The sequence below is a fragment of the Notothenia coriiceps genome, unplaced genomic scaffold (genome assembly GCF_000735185.1).
Source record: "Notothenia coriiceps isolate Sejong01 unplaced genomic scaffold, NC01 NC01_scaffold00023520, whole genome shotgun sequence".
Taxonomy (NCBI): Eukaryota; Metazoa; Chordata; class Actinopteri; order Perciformes; family Nototheniidae; genus Notothenia; species Notothenia coriiceps.
In genome coordinates, this window is record NW_011356221.1 from 270,417 (window position 1) to 292,219 (window position 21,803).

The following is a 21,803-nucleotide window of genomic DNA, read 5'->3' on the forward strand; positions in this document are numbered from 1 at the left end:
TCTTTCTCCTCTACCAGTGCCAGGAATATGGAGGATGATTGAAGAAAGAATAAAAACCCGAACACTAACCATCACTCACTTTTGTTCTTGTCAGTGACTTTGACTCTCTTAACGAGGAGGACATGGCAGGGAACAACCAGCTGGCGTATGACGTGGCTGAGCAAGAGTTTGGCATCCAGCCGGTAGCGAGGGGAAAGGAGATGGCTGCGTCTGAACCTGACAAGCTGTTGATGGTTCTCTACCTCTCCAAGTTCTACGAGGCCTTCAGGAACTCCCAAGAAAACAACAAGGGTCAGTCTCATTCCTGCACCTCTCACAGAGAAACAAAACCGGGTTGATTTGCTTAGCTAGTTCTTACATTAAGGAAAATGTGTCTCTCGAATAGTTGAGGGTGTTGTCCCTTCATATCTTACAACAGCAACACAACAGGGGCTAAATACCTTGAGGCTAGGTACAGCATCTGAATCAAAAGGCCAACTGAAATTGAAATATATACGAAAGTGTGTGTTAGAACCAATACACACACACTAGTACTCACTATGTCACATTTACATAGTAAGATAAAGATTGCAGCTATGAGCGGCTGGTTATTTAAAAGAAAACAACTCCGTAACTACACTGAATACTTTTACTTTGAAATAGTGAAACCAGTCAATCAGCAAGCCATCAGCTGCTATCCAAAAATGGCCGAGTGATTGAATTATATTTTCAATTTGATGTACTTTCATGTTTTTAATTTGTGGTATATTTGCAGATCTGTTTTATATGTTCAAAATATTTTGGGAATTTCTAAATATTTTTGAAGGTGTTTTAGATTTACAGATTATATATTTACACACTCATTGTTGATGTGTTCACACAAATAATATTGAGACAAACTTTCATCCATACTCTCTTGAAGGATTTGATCTATAGGCCTACTGAGTTTTAGACAATTTATTTTAGGTGTATGTAATTTACAGCAGTATTCAGCCCCAGTTTATAATTCCACTTTACTGTATGAAAGTGGAATCCAGCCATCCAGAACAAGTGGGTGGGGTGACACCCAGGGGAGTTATGCAGTGCACAGTTACATTTGTAACTAACCACCCAAGAAAGTGCGTAACACTATACCCTACCAAAAATAACTGTGAATACAGAATGTCCTCAACCTTTGTTCCCTAACAGAGGGTGAAATATCACTCAAAATATTATTATAAATCACATGATACTGCCCATACTGGCTCTGCCTCTGCTTGAAACACCTCCATTGGACTCCTTATTCACTTCCTTAACATAGTGACATCACTATGAAATACTTGCATGTCTATTGTCCAACACATTGTACATGATATGCTAAGGGGTGGGACATCTCTAAGCGGTTGACCAATCACAACAGAGTCGGCCAGCTAACCAATCAGAGCAGACTGGGCTCTGGTTTCAGACAGAGGGTGAAAAGTGGTGCTTTTTGAACTTTAAAGTATGGAGACATGTCACTGGAGAGACACTATTTACAAATATGAACCTGACAATGAGCATTTATATATATTATATGTCCTCTTTAAAGTAAATGCATCTGATAACAGCTTTAGCAAATTAACATGTAATGTACTGTAACTAAGAACATGTAAAGAAGCTAACTGGGGTCACAGTCAGTGTTCAGTACATTCTATTAAAGTACAGATCCGGTAGTTTTTCACTTAACTGAGGCTCAGGGACTATTTTCTCCAGTGTGTGAGCTAGTGTTGCACGTTACACAACCGCGGCGGTCAGGTCGGTCCCTGCCAGAGACACGGCTGGTATGTAGGCTATGTCTGTGGAAGCCGTCACTCTGCAGAAGTCTGGAGGCCCTCAGCTCCAGTCACACCACATTCAATTTGAAATGCTTTACTGGTAATGTCCTGTGGACCTCTGTGTCACCTGCACTGCTGTCACCACACAGTAATCCACACTCTGAAGGGCTGGGAAAATCATTGATCTCCAGTGGAGCTTTTTTAGAGACCATTTGGTGGGAATTCTACTGAAATGACCTTGGTGTCATAAGTTGTTATGAAAAGTTACATCGGTGGGTTTTGTTTTCAATACTAATGATTTTGTATGAAAGGTTTGAGGATATACCCCCCCTCCCATTATATAGCTCCTGTAAGTCATGTCATTATTGCATCCTTGAAGTTATTCTGAAAGCTTCTTTGTTTTAATCAAATTAGACAATCCTGGGGAAATGTTTTGATACAACTACTAGGAGCTGTGTCATCAACTACTGTGTATAAAACGGTTTGATTCTTCTATGCAAAGATAGCTTATGAGTAGATCAACATCAGATGTTGTTTTGTAACTTCTTCAAATAACAACAAATTGTAATATGTGAAAAATGTGCAGCATCCGAAAAGGAAACCCTTCCTTTCAGCTCAGAATAAATATAAATACCTCTCAGTATCTGGTCAGAGCTCTAGATTTAAATCAAGATGTACTGTTTCACATACACTGGTGAGGAAGTGAAGAAGTACAAGTACAAGCCACCTTGGGTTAATGAAAGGAGCTATATCAATTAAAGTTATTATTATTTTACTCAGAAAAGTTTACATAGTAACAGTAATACTTAGTAAAAATACTCAAGTTAAGAATCTGAAATGTGTATGCAAATATAGTTACCTGAGTAAATGCACTAAAATAACCCATCTTGGAATGTGAGGATAAGCAAAGCATAGAAATGTACCTTGTACCTAAACATGTTACAAGTTGCTTTATTTCTAAATTGTATATTAAATGTGTCCAACCCCTTTTTCTAAACATCCTCATTGTTTGATTAGAAACCTGTCTCAAGATGCTTTCATTTGAAATGTACGTATGTTTAATCAGTAGTATGTTAGGTTAAAGCATTTGAAGAACATTGTTCTGAGCTTTATGTAAACCTAATATGACTGTGTTTCAGGGTTCTTACAGTCATTAAAAACCTGGAAAAGTCATTGAAATTCAAAATGCTAATTCCAGGCCCTGGAAAAGTTATGGAAAACAATATTTTTCCCAAAGTTTTGGGAATGTAACTAAAGTTGCATCAAATATAATTTATATTTTATCTAATCGCCGAAATAGTAATACTATAATGATAATAAATACTGTATCGTATAGTAATGAAACGTAAAATGGCATTTAACTGTCGAGGTATTTCGCTGGTGAGAGACTTGAGTGGCCTTAGCGTGTAGGAGCTAGTAAGCCTACTATTGGATTTGTTTTAGATAGGCACAACATGTTTCATATGCAGACCTTATTTTCCTGTTCCATGTTAAATTAAACCATTTTCAGTGGTACCGCTGAGAAAAAGTCATTTCTTTGGTCATGGAAAATTAGGTAAAGGTCATGGAGAAGTCATTGAAAATCATTGGTGAAAAAGTGTATGAACCCTGGTGTTTGTATTGGAATACAAACACCAGGGTTCATACACTTTTTCACCAATGATTTTCAATGACTTCTCCATGACCTTTACCTAATTTTCCATGACCAAAGAAATGACTTTTTCTNATACTTTTTTGTATTCGCCTGACACCTTATAGATGTGCAACTACAAAGTGGATTAGGAATGAGTCCTAAAACCCGGAAATGAGTTAGCATTATACCTCTTCCGGCTCCCACGTCTGAACGTTTTTTAAAGTTTTTTTGCTAAGATGCCCAAAACAGGAAAAACATTATTTACTTTCATGTCTGACTATTCGGTGGTGCAGGAATGAGTCCTACACCCGGAAATGAGTTAGCATTTTAGCACTTGCATCGTCTCAAAGTTAAACATTTGTTTAAGTTATTTTTGATTAGCAGCCTGAGATACGATCTGAGGTTTATACAACCTTAAGACTTTGTGTAAGTGGGCTGCCGCCGAGCCCGGGAGCGAAGTCCTTACGGAGCACACACTGAGAGGAAGAACACAGCAAGGTTAGAGAGGGGGGGACATGCTGCATCAAGACACGTTTTTGATGGTTGTTGATAAGTTCCAAGCTATTTCTGAAAAAAAGTACACGAGAATTAGTTAGTCACATGGTCCAGCGGTGTGAAAACTAATTATTAAAAACAGTTGCACCCATCATAGAATGTAAAATCAGTGAGGGGTTACAAGGAACTCAATATTTTAAGTCTATTCTCTATGAATAAGTCGTGCAAGGAAGAAAAAAAAAAGTAGTGTTCGAAGTTTAATTATAACAATGGAAAGCAGATGTACGTAAAGCAATACGTAAAGGTTATTTCAAGCAGTTGTTATTATTTGCTTTTTTTGTCAATAATAAAATAAGAATCGTCAGTACCCCCTGTGAAACCGGCAACATAAAATTAAACAAAGCAGATTTAGTGGGTTATTTTGCCCTTTACAGGGGGTGGCAGGCCGTTTTTTTTCATCGTACAAGCTAAGCTAGCTAGTTCCCGCCGTGTCAAATCTTTATGCTAAGCTAACGTGTGGCTTCAGATTTACCACATAGATGTGAGTAGGATCAATCTTCTCATCTCGCTCTTGGCAAGAAATTAAAAAAAGTATTTACATGGAGATAAGCATCAGCTCCTGGCCAGCGCATCTTGTTTGAATGAAACGACAACTGCAAGCTGCGGTGAACCTCGAGTGACTAGAGCGATACGAATATTCGCATCGCGTCGAATGTGAACGCAGTATAAGGCATTTGAAACTCTTTCAAGTTATCAATATCCTGTCGTCACAAGATTCCAACACAAGAGTCGACTATTTGAAACTAAAATAAATAGAATTGCGACTTGAGTTCCACTCTACCAGACCACTACCATCAGCAGTGGTCCACGAGAACTGCAAAAATGTGAGGTCCGAGTAACCATTGCCAACCCACATATCAACCACTTCATTCATGAGTCCAAATGGAAGTGTGTAACAAATTGTAGGAAATTCCTTCAACGCTTTCCTGAGATGTTGGGTGACTGACAATGGGAAAGACTGTCGAACTGAAAAACCCCAAAACATCATGGCATGGTTATAGAAGGCGTGGAGGCGTACAACTCAAACAAACATGAACTCTGGGTTAGATTTCTCTCTACAACACCCACATGCATCTTACCGGCGCTGCATTGGGCCTGTGGTCTGTCTCATACAGGACGGCCAGTTTCTGAGCCTTAGCATCAATTATTGGCGATACCTTTCCAACTGTACGCTAACGGGAACGTCAGGGAAACACAGGAGCAGGAGAGGAAGGAAGGGGGAGAGAAGGAGGAGTTGGAAACCACAGACAAGAGTTATAAGGAAGACAGATGAAAGAGCCGGAAATGTATCTAAATGAATGGTAGTGCCGTATAGAGTAGTACCTCTTTCATGTAACGAGGAGCTCCTGTCGGGCAACTCTCAGAGCGAACAATTGACTTTTGAATTTTATTAGGTTTCTCCATAGTGTTGCTGCCAATACACTAAATAGAGACATGAATAAAACATCAGTTGTGCAATTACATGCATATATCATATGAAAGCTGTGTGCCAATAATATTTAATAATCTTTGAGTTCCTACTATACCCTCATGAATTCTCAATCTAACACCACCCTCTCCTTCCAGCTTTCACCTTCATATGTTTATAGCACATACACCTGTACATAGATTTCTCTTGCACAATTCTCTTCCTTTTTGCCTTGCACTATTTATATTGGTTTTATGTATTTCATATTTTCTATGCTTTAGCTATGTTGCTATGACAATAAAGCCTTAGAATCCTGAGAATTCCAGAGGCAGGAAATTGAAAAATATGTGAGATCAAAGATTAATGAATCCTAGACTGATATTAATTAACCACAAGGCCTAATTAACTATATTCTAGCAATGTTACATACCAGAGTTTTAATTAGATTTTACATCCGAGTAATAGAGCTTTGGTCAGACTAAGGCTTATTTTCTGGGGTAAACTAAAATGGCACCCCCCCATAACTGCTGTATATTTCCTACAGGTTACTGTTGTTTCAAGGAATTCTATTGTTCCTCAGTGCAAGCTCGAAAACATTGTATGCAAACCGCAAATGAATGGTCCTTCGCTTTAAATGCTACTGTTAGGCAGCTGTCATCTGAATGATAGATTTCATGTCATAAAATGAACCTACTTTGTCTCAAAAGCTTGGAAAATAAGACAACATGAACTATTCATTGTCCTTATTGTGTTTCTATGTAATTAAGTAATCGATTAACTTTGTCATAGACCAAGAGGTCTTTGAGAAATTGAGCATAAGATCTGCAGTTTTTCTGCTGGATGTTGATCTGCATGAGAAAGGGTTACCTTGATGTGATCGTTTTTGTCTAATTGCGAATCATCATGAGCACTTTTGCAGCTCTTCTTCTGCTCAGTTTTCAGATTTTTCCAAGAACTTTGACTTTTTCCCTCATAGTTTTCGTTGTGCGGTAAAGAAGCATGGTGGGGAAAGGCGCTGCTGTGTCCATGTTCACAGCAAGTCTCAGAGCAAGAGGAATAAAGGGCATCAGAGGTTTTGTTGTTGCATGAGGAGGAATCGAGAACAGGAGAAGAAATTTGCTCAGAATCGGTGTGAGAGGAGGAGAAGCCGGTCTGAGCGGTGGGTTCAGGGACCGGGTGGACCACAGGGTACACCGGTGGGCTCTGAGATACAGAGAAGGAGGGAGGAGGAGGAGACAGGGACAAGGAACGACAGGAAGAGGTAGGTAACTCCACCTACAGAATAAGAGTCAGACATTAACACAGAGTCACAGAAACTTGATGACATGAAATAAAAGCGAAGAGAATCCCACAAATTATCATGAACATGCAATATTCTCTTGGCTTAAATAAAAGACGTGCAATCCACAACCTGAGATTTAGAAATTGGAGGAATAGGAGGAGGAGGAGGAGGAGGAGGTTTGTTGGAGCCAGGAAACATGGAGGCGAGGAGGTCCGCTCTCTCCTTTATATTCCTCCCTCTACACTCTCTAGCAGGCAGACCCTGGGCTGTCCTCTGCACAGGCAGCGGGGAGAATATACATGAGTGATTCAATACAAATATATTTGGTAAAGGTTGCATATTTTATCAGTGTTGGAGGAACTATTCAGATCCTTTACATAAGTACAAGTACTAATAAAACACTGTTAAAAGTAAGTAAAATTACCAATTTACGTTTAAATGTGTAATAGTGATTAAAGATGGAAATAAATGTATTCAAGTCAAAAAGAAAATTGCTATTATACTTAAGATCCCAAGTTAGTAAGTTAAATGTTTTTGAAACCTCTTCTTATGTGTTTTATGCAAACATCTATATGCATAAATAGTAACTCAAGCTGTAAGATTGATGTAGTAAAGTAAAACCTTACTATAGAAGAATAAAGTACAATCATCTCAAAGTTGTATTTAGGTGCAGTACTGTATTGTACAGAACTTTTCCTAAAGTCACCTGCTGCATCTCCTCCTGTGAGCTCTCAGAGGAGAGATGGATATCAGAAGCAGAGAAGCAACCGGGGTTCAGGTCAGGAGAGAAGCGACCTCTGGAGTACTGTTCACTAGGGCTGGGGGAGCGGGAAGGACCTAATGGGACCCTGGTAGAGTATGTGGGCGAAGGGGAGCGACTGGAGGAGAGAGGGTGAGGAGATCTGGGAGAATAGAGGGGAGGGTTCTGTGGAGCCACAGCGCTGGGATTCTCCAGGAGGCGGAGGTAGACTGAGGGCTGGAAACAGGAAGGAGAGGCGAGGAGGAAGGAAAGAAGAGAGGATGGGTTTACAATACTTATACAAAGATGACACATTCACTGTATGTGTTACTCATTACAATAGTAATGTTCAAATGAAACCCTGAGCAACAAGTGTACGGTGGCCAACAAGTGTAAACACATTACAACGGCTCAATAAATGTGCTGCAAAAGGTGCAAATATAATAACACAAATGTGCCAACACAAATGAATGTTCCCTCAAGTGCTCCGGTCCCAGCTGTGTGCGTCACTATTTAGTGTCGCCGTTTCCCTTGTGTTTTGAGTTTCTTGCTGCATTTTGTATTTGCAGCGTTTTTCTTATGCAGCGCTTTTAGTAAATGCTGCGCATGTGTTGTCAAGTTGGTGAAGATGTTTTTTTCATTTGCATGTGTTTTGGCACATCTGTGTTTCTATACTAGTTTTTGAAGTTGCAGCGCATTTTTCCAAATGGAGTAGATTTGGACCCTAAGCGTTTGCAACCGTCAGCCACCATACAATGGCTGTTAAGTGTGATGGAAGGTCTTTTTGGAGCATTGACTGGAAACAAAGGGTGTGTTTGTATTATCCAATCTGACGCTCTACACTCAAATAAGAAGCGTTCCATTTTTACATGAATAAATAAAAAAACGGTTTGTTTAAATACATGAGATAAATACTTCCCTATCTGTTCATCAGTGAAGATGCTAATATAAGAAATAATCATGATGAGACATGATAGCCTGTTGCTTCTTACAGTAGGCCAATGCAAATCAATTAGAATGTGGAGGCTACAGCTAAGATTAGGAGTGAGAGCAAATGTAAGCTAGTTACCCAGCTAAACATTTTATTTAATAATATGGCAACACAATTATAATGATTAATTTATTAATTAATGTTTATATTTAAAGATAGGAATAAGCTCACACATTAGTAGCATAACCCATCAAATCACATTCACACAAAGAGCTGAGAGGTCTCAGAGGGAGGCGTACCTGCCACTTGGGGCGAGGGGGAGCCAGAGGAGGAGGAAGGGGGACATTTTTGGGTTTTGCAAAACGGGGGTTTTCCCTCTCATCCATGTCCTCATCTTCCTCTCCTTCACTATCATTGTCCTCTGAGTGAGGAGGTGGGCTGACGGAAGGAGAAAGAGGAGGAGAAGAGGAGGGGTCGGATGGGTCCTCGTCAGACTAATGCAAGGAGGAGAGGAAAGGAAAAAGGAGACAGGAAATGAAGGTCAAGGGAAGGAAACAGTCTTGAGATTTAGTTAAGTTTGAAATTGCAAATACATACATTGGGCCAGAGAATGCCTTTACCAGAGATACAGAGTTGAAAGGGGGGAAATAGAGGGGATGACAACTTTCCACAGGCTCTGGAGTCAAACCCTGGTACTTAGCAGTGGACTCAGCAAATGGGTCGCCAGCTCTAACACTGAGCCATCTGGCCCGGGGACACTGTAGGCTTACTATTTATTAGCAACACCTTAAGATGCCTGAAGTCCCAGCTTCGCTTTTCAATGATGAAAACCAGCATGGAACATGACGTTCACCAGGAAAGATTGTAAAACTTAGACAAGAAGAAACTGTGTAAAAAATGTGTTAAAGAGGGATTTTCTTTATAGCTGCTTACCTAACCCTATTTTTAACAAGTAGTGCCTTGCCTGTGCCCCGCTGCTGCAAAGCGGCAAAGTGATGTTTGCTTCTCTATTTTCGATGCAAAGTTTTCTAATATTACATTTGTCACATACATTTCGAAATGGCAACACTTGGGTCCCCAGATATAGGCCCACCAAGAGAGATTGTACATGATGGTGGTGGGGTTATGGTATGGGCAGGCGTAGGTTATGGACGATGAACACAGGCCACTCGATTCACAACATTAGCCTAACCCTAATCCTAACCCTCACACCAGATACTGACTGGTTTTCGGACCCCCCCAGACCCCCCCAATAAAGCAAAAATGCATGTTTCAGAGTGGCCTTTTATTGTGGCCAGCCTAAGGCACACCTGTGCAATAATCATGCTGTCTAATCAGCATCTTGATATGCCACACCTGTGAGGTGGGATGGATTATCTCGGCAAAGGAGAAGTGCTCACTATCACAGATTTTTTCAGATTTGTGAACAATATTTGAGAGAAATTATTATTTTGTGTATATAGAAAATGTTTTAGATCTTTGAGTTCATCTCATGAAAAATGGGAGCAAAAACAAAAGTGTTGCGTTTATATTTTTGTCCAGTGTAAGTCCCAGGGGTGCAAACACACGTATGGTGAGAAAAGAGAGAACTATTCGAACCAGAAATGGTATGGTATGACGTCTTCGCACAAGGTCTCAGTAGTGTTTTGAAGTGAGAAGTTTTCAGTCAGTCCGTGAGTCGGACCCCCCCCCAAAACGAAAAGTCTTCAGTTCTCCACGAATTACACAAGTCACCCAAATCAGCGTTAAAAAAGCGGGAGGCGCCGAAAAGCTGAGACAAAGAGAAAACTTACTCAGTACTGGACTCGGGAAAAGTATTCAAACACTCCATAAGAGGTGTAAGTGTGGTAAAATATACATTTACGTTGCGAGTTCACTCAATGTATTGACAGGTACACTATGCAATCTCTACTAGCGTAGTGCCTTGGTGTTACGAAGGTAGTAGTGTCATAGATTTCCACCGATTACAAACCGCATCTGTATTTCACTATAGACAAAAGTCCGAACACTATGTGCGGAAAACTTCCGTTAGAGTTTCGGTTTTGGTTTTACTGGAATCTGCTCCCTGGACCCTTCACGAGTTTACGAATTGACTAGAGACAAAATACCTGACACAGGACGGCGTGAGGTAATGTCAAAGAGGAAGAGTACTAGCTAATCGACTTCCATTCAATACTCTAGTTCGCTACCAACCATTACCAGAAAGTAGAAACGTTATTAGACAATAAAAGACCGTGCCCCTATCTTTGACCTTCTCTAAGACAGCTGTTCCGCGCTTTCCCTTGGTAGCAATTGGAGGTCCACAGGTTTGCTGTCTCATTGTACAAACCTTCTAACCCGAAGTAGGAAATTTGACTAGAGTAAGAACAAGAGAGATAAGGAACACGGGACGGGACCGAGCGTCGACAGACAAGTCGTCACGCCGGGGAACGCCACTCCTCCCCCGCGCCCTCTGTCCACGCGAGGTACCGTTGCGTCGACGCCCGGTTCAAGGTTTGCTCTTAGAGGTTTCTCTCGCGTCGTTCCACTCTCCTCGGTCAACTTATTCGCAAGTCCTGAAGTACGTACGNACGTGATGGAGAGGCTGAGCGCTGAAGGATACTTCTTCCATCGAGAGTGTTTCCGCTGTGACGTCTGCAACAGCACTCTCCGTCTGGGGGGGTACATCTACGACTCAGAGGGTGGTACGTTACACTAACGCTGACTATGTACCTAAGCTTTTACACCACTCTTAGGTAGGTAACTTTTGTTCTTAACCTGTTAAGCCCCAAGGATTCCCTCGGCGTATCCTTTTTTTTTTTTCACGACACTGTCTCTCAGGGGATCTTAATATTTAAGAACCTATTAATGTGTTATACCAGATTAACGGGAATAATCTCAGCTAATTGATGATACAAACCATTTTTACCAAAACAAAACACAAGTCTCATAAGAAGCATCTAAATGACCCCTGAGCGAAAAATGCTAACGCACTTTGGCACAGAACTCAAGATAAAAGATACCCTTATTACTTATCGTAACTGCACATACAAGATATCCGATTAAAGCTGAGGTTCCACAGATTATTTAGGTATACAGGACTGTCTCAGAAAATTAGAATATTGTGATAAAGTTCTTTATTTTCTGTAATGCAATTAAAAAAACAAAAATGTCATACTATTCTGGATTCATTACAAATCAACTGAAATATTGCAAGCCTTTTATTATTTTAATATTGCTGATTATGGCATCTGTATGCCATAATCAGCAATATTAAAATAATAAAAGGCTTGCAATATTTCAGTTGATTTGTAATGAATCCAGAATAGTATGACATTTTTGTTTTTTTAATTGCNCCGAGGCGTATGGTGCCAGGTTGGGAATTGGGAGACAGGGAGCTAGCATGCCCTGGGCTAGCAGGCAGGGAATCACACACCGAGAGGATCTTTGAAATCCAGCCAGGTAAGAACTTCACCAAACCTGGTTTCTCGATAGCCATCTGGCGCGCCTCCGACAACACAGCCTCCCGCTGCTGAACTCCGGGTGCTCTCTTCCATCTATCCGAGCAGTTAGCCAAAAAAAGGAAAAATGTAATAATTCCGACTCTAACGGATCTGCTGGGCCCATTTCTTGGTCGGTTCGTAATGTCACGGTTTGTGAAACAAGCAGGACCCAAATGCAGATATAAACTGAAACTTCCTTTATTTCAAGGCTATGATATATATATGTACAATGACAAAACAGAACACTCACCGCAGAACTAGTCAGGGAACAAGACGAACCGACCAAGACAGACAGACAACCCAGAACTTAAATACACACAAGACTCAATCACACAACAAGACACAGGTGAGGAGGGAGGAGAAAACACAGGGGCCCAGGTGAACATAATCAGACAATTAGACACACCAGGGAAACTAATGACAAGAGGAAAAACACAGGGAAAAGGACCAGACAATAACCCAAAGGAAAACATGAAATGGAAAACAGCAAAAACACCCAAACCTACAAAACTACAACCGTGACATGAACCCAGGAGCGTGACAATTATACATTTATAATTTGCTGCGGGCCAATTCAAAATGGACCACAGGCCAGATTTGGCCCCCCGGGCGGTAGTTTGGACACCCCTGCGCTATAGCATTAAATATGTTGTTCACCGGCCTATGCTACACTCCTTCCCAAGTGTTATAAATATCTGGCTGGTAGATGTTCTGTAATCCTGCTGACAAACAGGTCAAACAAACCAACCTGAAAACATAACCTCTTTGGCGGAGGTAATAAATATGCAAATTCACTATGAATGAGTGTAAGAGTCAGGAACCGCGGTAATCAAACAATCCAGTAAAACAAATACTTCTCTGCGTTTAATTAATGAACACCTGATGAAGAGTTACTGAGCAAAAGAAGACAAGCTGAAGACAAACGAGGTAACGGGATGACATGACTAAAGCAGATGAATTCGAGCACGTACAGTGATGTTCATTCATTTGTCATATTTATGTGCTGCTGATGCCGGTGTGGAGAACGCAGAGTGTTTTCTCAAAGCGGATGAGTCAACCAAGAGGAAAGTATTTGATGCAAACATGATGCTAATTGTTGCTGTCAGCATGCCAAACTATATTAGCAGAACCACACACAGAGCATACGTTTCTAATCAGCAAACCCACTCGGAACTCTTTTGCTGAATCTCATATTTGTCTGAAAAGTATGGAAATTCTCTGAGCATGCTTTCTCTCTACAGGCACCACACAAATTGCCCATTACCATCTATCTTTATTTTATATCTTTCTTTCTGTATCTCTCTCTCTCTATATTTCTTAAATCGCTGTATAAAAAAGCAATTCTTCAAATTTGTGGTGCATTTAAAGAAAGAAAAAGAGCCTGTTCACAGCCTCTTGGTTTCCCTCGTGAGCCATTGTGGTGAGAGGAGGAAACGGATGATAAGCTGGAAGGGGGAGGAAGGAGGAGCGCTGTGGATATAGTGATCCCATCTTTCTCAAAGACAAAGGGGCTTTGTATAACTGCAAGCATCTCAACTTCTGCTCGACAAGTTTAAAGGCAACAGGGCAAACAGTGTTTGGAGCACAGTGGTGTCACGGGCTCACTCAGCTGTGAGGGCGCCTGGAGGCGGAAAATTGTCATTGTGAATTCATAGTCCTGTCAGATAACATTTTTTAGCGATCGTATGGGAGCCATGACCCTTTGTCATATGGTTACATTTGAGTTTTATGGGCTTTGTATTGAGTTTTCTCTGAAACACACCCATTTCTACAGCCATATGTCCACATATAGGTCCCTGGAAGAGCTCCAAATCCCTTACGCATGCTTGTTTATTGACTACTTCCCATGCATCGTTTAACCTCTGGTCTCTGAATGTTCCAGCTCCCAGTGCCCCCAGCTTCATCCACTTCAGTGAGCTGACCACCACCTCCGTCAACGTATCCTGGGGCGAGCCCACCTTCCCTAATGGCATCATCGAGGGCTACCGTCTGGTCTACGAACCCTGCACACCGGTAGATGGTGAGCTCTCGTTCTCCCACTTTTCCCTGCTCTAAATGGCTGCTGATTTCCATAAAAAGCTTTATGCACACGACAAGATCTAATAAATATGCAGATTTTGTTGAGATCAATTTACTTTAACCTGTTCAAAAGTCTTGTAGTGTGCATTTTACTTGAGCTTTAAGCTAATCAACATTGACCCTAACAGCTTGCAACCTTTTATCTTCTGTTATCATCACAACCTGACTAAATATGGTTATATAATAACATCAATATAATTATTCCCCCTACTAATGTCATGTCTGCTTGTGTGTTTACCTGTGAGCTCCCTCCCTGCTTGGCTTGTGTAAGACCTGCTCTAAATGTGGTTTGTTTGTCTAGAGTCCTCAGTGGCCTGTGTCGACTGTCTCCACTCCCCCTCCCCCCCAGGCGTCAGTAAGACAGTGACAGTGGATGTGAAGGGGACCGGCCCCCTCTGGTTGAAGCTCAGAGACCTGGCCGACGGCATCACCTACAACTTCCGCATCCGAGCCAAGACTTTCATCTACGGGCCTGAGGTGGAGGCCAACATCACCACCGGCCCCGGGGAAGGTACAGGCCGCGATATCTGATTATGAAAATTGTTCCGGGACTAAGGATTTACATCTGATTTGTCAAGTCTTGTTTGGTTGACTTATCATCCAATCGCCTGTTGGTGTATTTATTTGTATATATAGATAGATACCTCTCTGTTTAATCTTTTTGCCATTATGGAAAGTGAAATTAAATGTTGACTTACTTATGGACACTAAGGAGTTTTTACTATATTTATAGTAACAGTATTATAATAAGATACAGTAAAAAAAAAATCAGTAATCTAGCACCCCCATTTATCTCAAATGGTATGATCCTATGCTGCATAACCAAATTGTCCCACCATTGAAATAATTTGAAAGTAAGCTTGAGGGTCAAAACAAGCTCCTTGGATCAAATTGTCGTGTAATAGATCTCTATTTTTTAATTCTTTATTTGAAAGTCCTTTTTATTCCTTCCCAGGAGCCCCGGGACCCCCAGGAGAACCCTTCATCACTCGCTACGGTTCGGCCCTGACTATCCACTGGACCAGCGGGGACCCGGGACGTGCTCCCATCAGTCGCTACGTGATCGAGGCCAGACCTTCAGGTGTGTGCTGCAGCCGCCTGAGGACACAGACGATCAGCACTTTAGTCATGCATCAGTAAAACTTTCCCTATGCTAGCCTCCTTGACACTTTAAATAAGGAAAGTGGTGTAAAGTCTCAACACCTGCGACCCCTGAGGGTCTCCCTGGTGTTTTAATGGGTTATTGATCATGGCGCTGCAGTTGAAACAATTCGCATCAGGTTTCAGTTTTGATTGACAGGTACGGACAGGGTTAGGGAGGTGATGGATGGTAGGTGACTCACTGATGGGGATGTGTTTCACCACTTTGAGTGAAAATAGAAGGGGGTGCTTAGTGTATAATTAAGAGTTATTATAATATTTAATAATAAGCTTTATTTAGATAACACTTTTCATACAGCACGTGCAGCTCCAAGTGCTTTACAAAATGGCACACATCACAAATTAAAAATAAACAACAATACATTCCCCTCAGATCAGATGTTAAGACCTTTACAAATACATGCAGCAAAATATAACATTTTAACAGGTTAAGAGACACAAGGAGGTAAAAGGTATGATAATACAAATACAATATCTCGGAAAGATAAGACACAAGACAAGTGAAACGATGCAACAATATGAAACACTATAAAATAAAGTGAACATATAGGTACAACAAAATACAAAATATAATAGCAATAAAAACGTCATAATTATAATAAAGGATTAAAGGGTAGGAAGATGGTAAACCAACCTCTCACAACCCCGTCCCCCCTCGTCTTCTTGTGTCCATATGCCAAGGGCCATAACTCTCTGCAGTATCATATAACTGGATGACTTGTTTTTATCTTCAAATCAAATGACCCGTTTTCTTACTTTTGCAAAAAGTTAAGTGACCAATGACAGATGATCTCCCGTGCTAGTTTATGTTTGTGTACCTCACTAAAAGAGATGTTTACAAGCAGCGATGTGTAATAAAGGGCCTCTCTGGCAAGATTTCCAAAGCAAACAACCTTCTTCGTGTGAAATATGGCTGTGACACTATTTATGATGTAGATTTGGTTGCTGTAAATTTAACAGGAGCAGTGAAATTGATGGATTGTGTAACATTTGTTGGAATTATGGATTACCCGGGGAGCTGTCAGCCAGCCAGGCCGGAGCCTTGTATGAAACAAAACAAACAACCTGTTAACAAAGACATATTGGCACTGTTTAAATGTTTTACCTGTTTAATTTTCTCGTCACACAAAATTAAAACGTAATCTCCATTACAGATGAGGGATTGTGGGATATCCTAATCAAGGACATCCCCAAGGAGGTGACATCACACACATTCAACATGGATATCCTGAAGCAAGGGGTCAGTTACGACTTCAGGGTCATTGGAGTGAACGACTACGGGTACGGCTCCCCCAGTCTACCTTCTCCTTCGATATCTGGTGAGCTTTCATACATTTCTTCATAAATTGGAGAAACATACATTTTCAGACCTATTAATTGAATTCCCTGAGGTCATTCAGGCATCACAGAAATAATGCCACTTTATTTTTAACAAGCATGAATTCCAATGTATGTGTTTCGTCCAGCCCAAAAAGTGGCGCCTTTCTACGAGGAGTGGTGGTTTCTGGTCGTGGTGGCTTTGGTGGGGCTCATCTTCATCCTGCTGCTGGTCTTCATCCTCATTATCAGAGGCCAGAGCAAGAAGTACGCCAAGAAGTCAGAATCAGGTGAGTGCACACAAATACTTCCAGAGTTTCTAACTAGACTTAGAAGCTGTAAGAGGGGCCGGGAATCTGATTATTAAAAATGTTCTTATTAAAGATTCTCACTTAATAAGGGGATTTAATGATTCGCCGTTTTCAAATATTGAGCATCAAACTTAGGGTTAACTTTTTTTTGAATGATTTAGATAATTGACAGAGTAGAGGGAGAATAAAAGAATGAGAGAAGAGGTCCATTCAGTGAAGCTCTGACATCAGCGGGTATTTCCCTTGGCTCAGCACTTCTGCCATAGCTGTTTAGCTGCCAGGCATGGGAGGGGGGGAGGGGAGGGGGTCCCTGCGGGTCACTGCCCATCTTTCTGACTGACAGAGGGAAAACAAGAGGTTCCTTCTCACTCTAACAAAGACGCTCTCAAAGCCTCCATATTCCCCTGCAGGAATCTGGCCCCGGCCACTGGACCTACCCAAGAGTTTTTATTTTTCTCCGTGTTTGTGTAACCATCAATTGACCTGGAGTAGCCCTGGAGCTACCGCGGAGGTCCTGGCCTCGCTGCGGCCCCTCATAAGTCTGAGGATGACTGAAAGTGTTTTTAAACCTGTAGCACGGCCAACAACAGTGCCTCCAAACATTAATCTACTGCACAGCATGGCAAGTCTGTCACTCTCAGCCTTTAGAGTTGGTGCTTTGATTAATCCGGAGGGACACTAGGGAGTCGTTGCAAAAAAGTTGCGTTATTGCCTATTCATGTGTGATCCACAGACAGTGTTTACACAGAGGCTCACTCATTTATCATATTCTGAGTTTGTACATGTCTTCCTATGTGTTTGCATTTACAAATGTCATTTGTGTTCCTGACTTAATGGTGTTATTATATATGTTATTGACTCTTTAAAAACATTCCTCAATTTGTGTGGACTATACTGTATAACCTGTATAGTTTCCACCGGTGGTATATTACAAAATAATCAATTACTTTAGATTAATAACCTATTTCTTTGTGTCACATTTTTGTATTATTGACCTCACTAAAAAGTGACCTTGTTTGTCAATGCGTGCCATTATGAAAACTAAAAGTATAGATAACACTTAAACCTTATGTGTTAATAATAATGTAATTACAGTTGAATATGGGTGTAACATTTGTGGTACATAGGTGCAATGTGGGTCTAATAACAGTAATATGTAATATAGGTGTATTAATAGTGTAACATGGGTATGATATGGACGTAAAACGGGTGTATTAATGTTGTAACATGGGTTTAATAGGTGTATACGTACTATAGATATAAAAAGGGGTGTAATAACTGTGTTACTATGATGTTCTATAGGTGTTACATGGGTGTAATATGGGACTCATAACAATGGTGTAACATTGGTAAAAAAAAAAAGTTGAATCAGACTGAAAGGAGTAAATCCACATTTTGAGACATTCTAAGGGTTCGATAAGAAGCTTAACACCACTCTCGTATCAGTCTGTTGAATAAAAGGCTAGTGCTAGCGGCCTGTTGGTTTATTGAACAGAGACTGGAAACAGGGGAAAGCAGCTAGCCTTGCTCCGTTTGAAAGTAACTAAATCTGTAAACCAGCATCTCTTAAACTCACTAATTACCACCCCAGGCTAGCTGTTCCCCTGTTTCCACTCTTAATGCTAAGCTCCAGCTACACCTTGTGTATTATTCTTTTTTTTTTTGTGTAACTCTCACCGAAAAATAGAATAAGCATATTTCCCAAAGTGATGAACTATTGCTTTAAGTCACAAATATTAGTTCTATAGTTGAATCTCTTTAAACTTGAAAACAAATAAAGTCAAAGCATTTGTGGTTACCATATCCTCGAACAATAATGTTGTTGTTGTTGTTCTAAAGACACACCTTTTTTTAACCTATGGTTTTTCAGCTTTACAGTTATGATATATACAGCTCTGGAAGGAAAATGTTTTTAATGGTCCACATTTTAAGACCTGAAAGACATGACATATCATTTCCTCATTACAACTTCCCTGAAAGACTTCAAACATCTCTATGATTTACTCACTCATTACTTTCCTTTAGTTGGTCCATATTCCCATTTAGCAACAGTTACATTTAATCATCCGTCTATGTTCCATCCTTCCTAACTCCTAATGTTGTTCACTCACTTACCCACAAGTCATTGATCAGCCCCCTCCATCCTCCCGGGCACTAACCTGCATGTCCATCTGGCCTGTGGTCACACAGTGTCTCTGTACGTGTGTCCAGGAAACAACTCCAACTGTAACGCTCTGACCCACGGAGACATGGTTAGTCTGGACGAAGGCCGTTTCCCCGCTCTGGAACTCAACAACCGAAGGCTGTCTGTGAAGAACTCTTTCTGCCGGAAGAACGGCGTCTACACCCGGTGAGAGATTTAAGCAGCTTTAAAGTGCAGGTTATAATTAAACTAGAAGCTTCATTTCAGGTCAATATGAGACAACCATATGGTGTTATAATTGGCTTAGCCATAGAATCTTCACATCATATCCAAATACATTTTTAGCTCTCTTCCTCCTGACAAATCCTCATCTGCAGCTTTTTCAATATTTCATATAAAAAGACTCACCAAGGATTTAATGATGCTGCTCTATTTCAGTGCATCCCAGCTGTAACACGCAGTATGTTGAGAACATTAAATAGTTTAAAGCCAATCACTCGGACTGACACTTGCAGGGACAGATAAGTCCAATTTTGAACCATTTGCATTAGACCAGTCCCAGTTTAGGACGGCTGAAAGGTATGTGACAGATAGTGTGTGTTTAGAATTCTGATATTTAGATGTTTTGCGACAGGTGCACTCTGATGTTGCACCGAAACAAATTAGCCTCCTCTGTATGAGCCTGCATGTCCATACATTGCTGTGTGCATGAGAATGTGAGAGAAAGTAGTTTTTGAAGGTGTTTATGCGAGTGTGGCCTTGAGGATAGATCAAAGCAGCTCCAGGTCTTTGAGGGGCTTCCAGGCAGCTTCCTATTATGTCTCTGGGCTTGAAGTGGGGAGGCAGGGAATGAAAGAATGCACAGATGTACTTTTCAGACTCGGCGCTCTTTGAACTCAGCCTAAGCGAAGGAACCCAAATCCCAACACCTGAACCCCCCCCCCTCTGATTATAGATTAATGCCATCTCCGGTCTCAGAATACCAAAGACAGGACAAAGTCCTCCGCCTGATACCAGGATCACAAATCAAACATTCCTAATCCTCCAGCATTCATTGTAATTCAGCGCTGTGTCGGACAGCAAATGCCATTTCTGTTTGATTTCAGGTACAGAAAGATTCTCTCTACGGAGAACATTTTCCCAAAGTCTTACAAAAGGGTCAATATGCATGACAGTAAATTCAATTACAATCGCAGGGAAGTCAATGCAGTTCACTTTGCGTGACTGACAACTTAATCCATCACCACTCGAATTGTCAATCTGCATTGTTATCACTGTAAAGAGGTTAAAAGGAAGACTTAGAATAGTACTTGAATTATCTGTTCCACAGCACATTGTCGATTCTGGTTAACAATAAACAATTTAGGGCCCATGTCCACATAGCGCCTTACTCTGAGCACCATTGTCTATTTTAAATTGATTTGAACGAGTGGAAGCAGCCTTTTACAGAAAAAGGGCAGTGCCAAGCGCCTTTTTCCTAAGTGCTCCATCTTTTTTGTGCGGCCGCTCCAACTTGAAAATATTCAACTTTTCAGAAAAGCACCGAGACGTCACTATACAAAAGCTTGTGTTTGTTTTTTGGGGTTTTTGTTTTTGCTTCATCCCTTGCTCTGTGGCTGTCAGACAGGGAAATGACAACATTGTCTACAAAGTGTGAGAGCAAGAATCTTCCAGTTGGTGATTAGTAAAAAAACAATGTCAAAGATACGGTATGTATTGTAGCACAAACAGGTCAAATCCATGCTAGTTTATCGTATAACGACGGTCATACTTTATCGATATATCCTTGTCCTTGAAACAATAAAAGATCTCTGGGAGGTTTTTTTTGGATGAAACGCCAGCTCCTTTCTGCCATGTATACACGGGCCCTAGGTATCACGTCCTCCCACGCTTGATGTCAGACATTAGCAATCTGACAGCACATAAACTCTAACACTGGAGTCCAAATGTGTCTCCAATTTGAGCTTCAACACCCAGATGATCAATGTTTAACTGCCTTTAAAATAAAGAGGGATGGAATTAACACCATTATTCCCATATGGCTTTGTATCACTCTCTTTCATTAGTTTGAAACTTACTTTGACGCTCTGGTTTGGGGTTTGAAGAGGTCTTGGTGAAGTAATTCATTAACACGGTTTTAAACGCTATTGAATGACAAAGGTCTTGAACACTTCAGACATGTTAATGAGTCCCTACAGGCGACTGTAGCAAGAGGAGAGCCTGATAATGAGTATAGACCAGGGGCGGATTTGATTTCACCCCCCGGTCCTCGTTTCTTAACCGACGTACTGCTGACTGAATTTTGCTGCGAGAGGATTAAGTGGAGCCTTCTCTATCCAAGTGAGAGAGCTGATAAATAATTCACGCCTCACTTACCAGTGTATGAGAGTCAAGGAGAAGAGGTGAGAGTGGGCTGAGCCTTCTCAATGTTTTTAAACAGGCAGTTTATCATAATGTCTCACTGGCCTCCCGATTGCATTTCTTCACACTGGCTCCAGCTCTTTGTACGACTGTGTTTTATAAAGGGGGGAGAGGGGGAGGGCTCGCTGTAAGGACTGCAGAGGAATGGGAGTTGGTAAAGGTTACACTGAAGAGTCCTTGGGGAATAAGTGCAGATTAGAATTCCGAGCTGTGATTCAAACTTTGTTGCAACATTTTCAAAGTTGGACTGCATCTTAGAAAGAATGTGCCCTGAGAGATTTTACTTTAAACCATTATTTTTACATAGTCGCAAATGGAAAAAAAAGTATGCGTTTTTATCTTGCTAATACCAGCCACCTGTTAGTTTAGAAACTCACTTCAAAGTATTGAAAATAATGTTTTCATTTGAGTTATTAATCAACAACTATTAAATTGTGTCATTACCTTTATTGATAAATGATATAATTACTGCAATTATAACCCTTAAATGCATCATTTGCTAACAGTTTCACATATATAAGTGCTAATAACAACAACAAAGAGAAAATTACAAAGCAGAGAAGTGCACT

General features: G+C 40.8%; 1 protein-coding gene and 1 long non-coding RNA gene across 5 annotated transcripts in view; one reads left to right on the forward strand and one right to left on the reverse strand.

Moving 5' to 3' along the window:
- ptpn13 (protein tyrosine phosphatase non-receptor type 13) overlaps positions 1 to 21,803 on the forward strand; it is a 327,111-nt gene that overhangs the window by 39,502 nt on the left and 265,806 nt on the right. The window lies entirely within an intron of this gene.
- On the reverse strand, positions 212 to 20,800 carry LOC104954539 (uncharacterized). The gene is made up of 3 exons (XR_799343.1): positions 20,787 to 20,800; positions 6,160 to 6,167; positions 212 to 297 (listed from the first exon to the last, which is right to left on the reverse strand). It is a non-coding gene; the product is annotated as an uncharacterized lncRNA (long non-coding RNA).